Genomic DNA, 7790 nt, shown 5'->3' on the forward strand with positions numbered 1-7790 from the left:
GGTTCCTCCTCAGCACCCGGTGTTGCTCCGCTCTCCTGTACCCCACGTGCAAACGTAGAACATGAACTGTGACTGTTAGAGCTGAAGGGCTGGAGTTGTTAATAAGAATTGCATAAAGTGTCCTGCCCACCACGTAACTGCTTTGCTGTTGCTGGATGTTTCAGGAGCAGGTTCTAGGTGCCGGTAGAGAAGACACAGGCTGTGTTTGAATGTATTAGATACATCTTGCCGGTCCCAGAGCTCAGTGGGGTATTTGAGCCTGAGTTAAAGAAGAAAAGCGGAAGGGTTGAGAGGATATATGCCAGCATTTAGAGGGTTTCTTTCTGTCAGTTTGTGGGGGCGAAGCAGTAGGAGAGGAGATCGGCACCGTGTTGCGGTGGGTGACAGCTTTGCCGTGCCATCTGGGATGTTGCGAGAAGGTGTGTGGCAGGTGTGAAAGCTCCCGGGGCGCAGGCTCTGCCCGTCCCCAGGAGGCACTGTGGAACCACTGCAGACGGCTGTGCCGGGAGCACGCTGTCGGATGGGAACGCAGGCAGTGCGCTGGCGGAGGTTGGGTCTGCTCTCCGCAGGGAGGGATCTGCAAGCTCCAGGAGAAGCACCATGCTGGAGCAGTCGGTGCTGCAGCTGTCACCTGAGAGGGACGGCCTCCGGTGATCTCCACTGGGATACTGCAAAAGCAGAACCTGGCGGCTTGGGGAGAGGGAGCAGTGTCCAGCCAGGCACGGGCCTGGCTCTACACTGCCATACATTCAGATCTCTGCAGCATTGGGCCGGTAATCCACTCATTCTCTCACCAGCTCAAAATACCAGTTGTCTGACCTCGTAATCTCTGTGGACGTTGGCTGAAGGGATGAGCTCCCCAGGGAAGCCCCAGCTCCTTACGTTTCAGCCCCTCCCTAGCACCTGGCTGGATTTCAGCGCTTTGTAAAAGGGGTCAGCATCTGATCCCCAGCTCAGAGAGGAAAACCGTGGCACAGAGAGGAGAGAGGAGGTTCATGAGAGAGTGAGAGGGCAGGGACGCTGCGTGTCCCGAGGCACAGCTGGGGTTCTCCCCCCTCGCCCAGGTAGGGCAGGGTGGAGGTTCTCCCTTGGGGGATGATTGCAGGTTCTGTGTAGTTTTACTGTGCGTATCTGAGCTGCTGTCGGAGATCATAACTTGCAGTGTTTGAGACTGACCTGTGAATGCCGCTGGTTGGCTGCAGAGGAGGAGGAAATATTTTCTTCTGCTTTTGTGTTTTAAAATGCTCTGGCAGAGAGTTCCCTGTCCTGACATGATGCTGGATGAACAGGGAGCCTCCATCACTGTTAACTGGCCAAAAATTGCTTTGTCCCTTTTGTTCCCATCCTTCAGACCTTTCTCATTCCCACGCTCTCAAATGCCAGGTCTTGAAGTCTTGCACTGGAGTTTCTCTTTTTGGCTGTTACCCGAGGAGGGCTCTGAACTCCTGCCTGCGGCACTGCTGTCTGACAGGCTGCTCAGCGGCTTCCCCTGCTCCCAGCCCCATATAAGGGCACCGAGAGCTGTCTCTGGAGCCTCTTCGTGCGGCGCAGACATCCCAGCTGAGTGCCTGGCCTCCGGTGGGAAAAACAACCGTGCATCAACAGGGCTGAATTTGGGTCGAGGTTACTTTTCCTCCAGCCTGAGCAGGAAGCTGAGCACCTGAGGCCAGCTTATCGGGCCACATGCCTCCTCTTCGCTGTGTTTCTTCCCCCAGCTGCACTGCTGCCTGCCGCCCCACTCTTCTCTGTCACCTTTTGTCTTTCACAGCTTGGGTCTTTGCCAGTCAAGGACTTGGCTTGTACTGTTGCTTAACACATCCAGCAGAACATACTGCCTTAGTGCTGCCGTGCCTTTCCAGGCACTGAGCTGAGTTCTGCGAATGCTTGGTGGCGACGGCTCGCCCGGTGTCCTTCCCAGGCCACCAGCAAGAGGTCTTCTGCTCTGCAGAGAGAGGCAAGCATTAGAAACGCTTCTGTGTCACTGAGCCTCCTGCCAGGGAAGTGAGCACCCCATAGCTCTGTGCCCGGGGACTTGCCCGTCATCAGTCCAGTCTCTGTCAGCTCTCCTGCATGTCTCTAACAGACCACAGGGCTCCTGAGCTACTGGGCAGTGCTGGAGCTTGGTCCTCTGTCCTCCTGATGTCTCCTCTTCCCCCTCGCAGGTGATTTGGGAACTTGGCCAAGGATTGCAGCTTGTTATTCACAGGGGGGCTTTACAGCCCCTGGTGTCAATGTCGGCAACTGCTGCCTGTCGGCTGTTCCCAGGGAATCCGGTGCTGGCAGGCAGGGGGCCTGCAACCTGTTGGTGGTTGGCTCTGCCATCCTTCATCTCGTGGTCGGGTGCAGGAGCTCCTGGCGTCTGGGGCCTTCGACACTGGTGTGCAGGAGGCTGCAGGAGGGACTGCGCTGTGGACGCTGCTGTCTGGTGTTTAGGGAAGATGAAGGGTTTGAACAAGCCAGACCTGCCTAAGACCTGATCTAACCAGAGATCTCCCTCCAGAGGTCCCTTCCACCCTGTGTTACTCTGTGACAGCAGAGTGACACTTGCCTTCCAGGGACCTGCACAGCAGTAACTGGCAGGGCACATAGATCTTACTCAATGATCTTAGAGGTCTCTTCCAACCTTAATGATTCTGTGAAATGCTTTGCCTGGAGTGCTGTGGTCTCTGCTGAGCGTGCTGTATGCAGGTTGTTCAGACCTGTTTCTGTATTAGTCACTTTGAATTCATCCAAGTGCCTAACCTGGCCTATGCTGTTCCTGGGCACCATGACAGCCGAGAGCTTTAGGAAGCATTCTCTTAGGAATGCTTTTACCGCGTGGGTTTGTGCCACTGACACTTTGAGAAATGATTCAGCCAGCGGTCAAAGGGCTGTTCTTCCGACTGAGTTTGTGGAAATAATTTCTCCTTTTATTCAGCTGCCAAGAAGCAAAAGTTTATGCTTTGCCTCCACCAGACAAGGTCCTTGAGCTTCCTGCATGCTTCAGATGTCCGTCAGTGAGGTCCGTGGGGAGAGCAGCTTGTCCGGCAGGCAGCTGAAGGGGAAGCTGACATCGGATACCAGTTGAAATCACATTGTTAATTGGTAGAAATGTTTTGAAGCTCATGTCCACTGTGATCAGATTTCACCTTCTGCCGCTACTTTCAGTTGGGGAAGTTTCCCCTTGGCCTCTTCCCTGCAAGCCATGTAGCGTGGTGCTGCTGCTTCCAAACTGCGTCCCCCCCAGAGCCAGCTGCCGCAGCGATCCTTGTACAGAATTTCTTAAGCACTTTTCTGCAAAATAAGAAGGGATTATTTTGTTATTCCTGTTTTGTAGCCCACTATTTCAGTGTGAGGAGGAGGTGTGCTCTGTGGAGTGTTGTGAGCACTCGTGTAGCTGAATACTTCTCAGACCAGGGCATCACCCGCCCAGCCTGCAGCACTCACGCTCACAGGGCCTGGGGGGCGGTAGGCTGAGACCCCTCGTTGCCTGGTGTTCCCTTGCACAGAATTCAGCCAGTCGCCAGCTAAAAGCATCGCAGGGAAGTCGGGAGCAGAACAGCACAGGTGGGTGATGCTGCGCACCTGGCTCCATGGCCCTGCTCCGTAGCTGCCCCTGTTCTGCCGCGTGTCCTCCGGGTCCCCCTCGCACACCAGCAGCACTTCTCCACCGGTGGAGCTGGTGGAAGTCCCCCGGCTCCAGCTGTGGCAGGAGGGGCTGGGGGGCTTTGGGTTTTGGGCTTGAGCACAGAATTTGGGCCCTTTCACTTGTGACTTTTGCTGTGTTCACGGCCAGACCTTGCCAGCGTGTTGGGGGGTGCAGCCACTCCAGCTGCTCTCCTCCTTGGTTTCAAGTTCCCTGCCCTGGCTGGGAGCTGGGCCTTTGGCCACAGCACAAGGGACGCGTGGGGACGGAGAGCAGGTTTGTCTCTCAGCTGCAGCTGGACAGTGTGACGCGAGCTGGGCAGCTTCCTGGGCAGGAGGGCAGGTTTAGGTGGGAGGATCCTTGTTTCGGCCGTGGTTGGCAGGGTTGGTGCCGAGCTGTGCTGAGCACCTGCTGCTCAAGCAGGTTGGTTGGTTTGTGTGGAAGTGAGTTTCTGTTTCAGTCTTCAAAATGGCACTGGCCCGTTTGCTCCTGTTGTCAGATGGGGATGGCTTTCTGGGAGCTGAGGTGGCCTGAGGAGAGGACAGCTGTTCTGGGGCACCTCGCACCTTCTCGATGGTGCTGCAGTCCTTGGCTTTGTGAGCTGGGTGGGCTGGCACCATCCGTGGAGAGGGACAGCAGGGCAGGTTGCTCCCAGGCCCTTGTGTTCGGGGCTCTGTGCTAGAGAGCACCATGCTCGGGTTTCCTTCTTGCAGCCTGCTCCTACCTGGAGCTGTGTGCCATTAGGAAGGTGCCAGGTGCCTGCTGGCTGGTGGAGCAGAGACCTTGTCCCAGAAGGCAGGAGAGCCAGCCCTGAGTGTCAAGTGAACCCTGTCTGTGGATGTGACTGTGCTAGCACTCACAGCTTGGCCAGCTGCTGCCTCCAAAGCCATGGTGCTGAGGCCAGACCCCTCAGTTTGCTTAGGAAGACCGAGGAGGTCTGGTCAAAAAGCAAGAAGCTGGGATTAGGGGAAACCAAAGACGCCAGCAGAGCCTGGCTGGCCAGCTTCTGCTTCTGCTGCAGGAGGAAATCTGCAAACAGAGGAGCCAAGTCTGTGGCGTACCGGTAGCACTTCTTCCACTCTGTCCCTGCCCGGCTGACGGAGCCTGTCCTGCCCTGTCTGGCAGCACTACACAGGTACTGGTGCTGCAGGCTCTGGGGCACGGGCGAGGGGGTGCCCTTTTGGAGCAGGTGCCTCTCCTAACCCTTGGTTTCCATCCTTCATCGGTTGCACAAACTGGCCCTGCTCGGGTGGCCGCCGGAAGGTAAGCTGCTTCCTGGCTTGCAGAGCCCCCCCTCTGGTGTGTGCTGACTTGTACCCTCTGGACACCCTCGCAGAGGGGGAAGCACTTCCTCCGGTGAGCATCCGAAATACCTTCCCCTTCGGGGACGATTAGGCCTTGCCCCAGGGAGTCCCTTAAAGGCCTTATTATCGTCTGGGACTCTCTCCTTGTTGTCTTAATTAGCCCTTTCCGTTCCTGTTGCTACAGGCAGCCCCTGTGAGAGTCTGGTGATTCCCACAGGCACAGTCAGGCACGTGGTGCTGTTGTAAAAGAGAAGGTGCTGCAAAGCTACCCCCAGAAATACCTCCCCTCCTGCCCCTGCTCTGCCACGCTGCCCAGGCCTGGGACGGGACAAAACGAGTGTCAGCGGGGAAGGCACGGTGTGTGACGCCGTTCCCTCCTCCCGGTTCCCGGTGCAGCACTCCTGAGGAGTAGCATTTCCCAAGCAGAGGCACAGCAGCCGCTCTGAGGGACGCGGGGGCTCTGGGTGGGCACTGCCTGGCCCCTCGCGCTCGTCTCTGCCAACCACCGTCTCTAAGAGAGCCGTCTCCACACCGCAGCATGACTGACCTGCTCCGGCTGGCACTGGTGCCGCCGGCTCAGCCGCGGGGATCCCCCAGTGTTCGGGGGTCCCGAGTGACGGCCGGGGAGCAGCAACTGCAGTCCGCGGGAGGGCGAGTAACAAAATTTTGTATGGTGAATTTACAACAACTGACCATCTTGTTCTTGAGTGAACTTTTTACTGTTTCATTTGTTTGTGTAGAATGTTTCTGAAGCTATATTAATATTTAATGTTTAATATGAGGCTGGGCTGCTCCACACTCAATGTTGTATATTTTGGAATGGCATTGTTTAGTGAAAAGACGGTGTTAGTATTATTCCGCTCTTCGGAGGGAATGGGACAAAAACCAGACTGTCTTTTTTCTTAAATGAAGTGAACTTTTTGTTATGAAGTCCTAGCAGGTGTCCAGCCCTTCAGTAAAATGGTGCTCAGAACCGCCCAACGCGTCCAGCTTTTCTTTGGGCCCCGCCAGACTGCTGCTCCTTCCCAGGGCTCCTGCTCCCAGCCCCGTGTGAGCTCCATGAAACGGCCTCTCCTGTGTGCCCGGCTGCTCCGTGGGGCACGCTCAGCTGGAGACCACCGCCACCTCTTCCCCCCAGTCCCCCCCAATGAGGTTTGGGGTTACCCAAGCCCCATTACAGAATGCCTGGCTGAGGATGGGAGACGCTCCAGATGAGTGCCACTGGTGCTGAACTGGTGTAAACTGGCATAAATCCATATTCCAGGTTAGTTCCTAGAAACACGCCGGGTCAGCGCTGCGCTGGCAGGTGCTCTGCCAGCTCCCGCCTGCCTGCCCACCCTCCGACTTCGATCTGGATCTGCCTGTTCTGCAGCCGGGACCCTGCGGCTGGCTAATTCAACAGAAATGCCGTTGTTCACCCGCGTGCAATCCGGCTGTGGTTTGTGCCACGGGGCCGTTGGTGCACTGACCCGGCACTAATGGTGGTGGGACCATGGCCCCAGGCAAACACCAGCTCCGGTGCCGGAGCTGGTTCCTCAGGCAAGGAAGCGGTTAAGCGGTTCTCCCGCTCGCTGAGGATGTTCAGGGAAGTGTTGGCCGCCCGCTGAGCGCACTGAAGTCCGTCCAAGCAGGGCTGGCCAGGCATGAGAGGCTGCCCCAGGAGCTCGGAGGCTCTGCTGAGGCTTTGGGGGGGCCCCTCCTCTGCGTGCCCCAAAGCGGCAAGCACTGCCGGTTCCCACTGCTGCCCCTCCGAGCTGTTCGATCTGCTGACAACGGCGAAAGTGCTCTAATCGCTGCTGAAAGGTGCTGGTGGAGCCGAGGCCATGGGTGCCCAAGGGAGCGGGGGGTGCTCAGCAGCTTTGAAGCCCCGGTGACGGAGGGCTGCGGCAGAGCTGCTGCCAGCTCTCCAGCCAGCAGAGCTGCCCCCGGCTCTGTCATCTCCCCGGGCAGACATGGGCCACCCCCACGCGTTCAGCTGTGGGGCGGCTGGGAGGATTGCAGCTCGGGGTGGGAAGTCAGAGCAGCCTTCAGGGGAGCCAGGAGGTGCCTGGACGTGGGCTGGGACACCTCACTTGTCCCGCAGATCCCCACTGAGGATCCCTCCCTCCCACTTTTACCTTGCTTTTCAGGGCTGGAGATCCTGTTACAGTCACCTTTATCAGGCCACTTTGGATCTCCTCAGAGCAGATAAGGCTTGCTTGGCAAGATCCCTGCTGGACACGCTGGCCAGTGCTAATGGCTCTTTATCAGCTCATCTCCTGCCAGCTCTCCTAGCTGAGGAGGTGGTGGTGCCTGGCCACCACCCTGCGCTGCCGGAGCCTTGCCAGGCACAGCCCTGCCCTTCCTCCGGGTTTCCCAGCGCCCGCTGAGAGCACAGCCATGGGGAGCTGGCAGGGCTCTGCCCACAGCATCCCTCACCCCACCGAGACGCGTGGGACCAGCCTGCGCTGCATCGGGGTGTCCCTGGGAGCACGGATTTTGGCACCCCTATGGCCAGCAGCCTGGGGAGCTGCTGCTTTGTCTGCCCGTGACCTTGCTTGCCGGTGGGCGGCAAGAGCGCAGCCTTGGTGTGGAGAGTACACAGCTCCTCTTCCTTCCTTCGGCCTTGGCTAATAAAAAGCACCATCCCTGCGTGACAGTGAGGTCTCTGTCGAGCCCGGCCCCGGCGCGTAACTGTGCTCCCCGCAGGGCTCCAGGGCTGCCGGCTCAGCACCCAGCCCGGCTGGTCCAAAGGATCACAGGCAGCACCGATCGGCACAGGGTGAGTGGGGCCCTGGCTCAGGGCATGATGGTGTCCACGGGAGGGGAGCAGGATCCATCCGGCATGGGTGCTGGGGGAGTGCGACTGGCTGGCCTGCCGC

Source organism: Pygoscelis adeliae, unplaced genomic scaffold (assembly GCF_000699105.1).
Source record: "Pygoscelis adeliae isolate BGI_AS28 unplaced genomic scaffold, ASM69910v1 Scaffold987, whole genome shotgun sequence".
In the NCBI taxonomy this organism is placed as follows: domain Eukaryota; kingdom Metazoa; phylum Chordata; class Aves; order Sphenisciformes; family Spheniscidae; genus Pygoscelis; species Pygoscelis adeliae.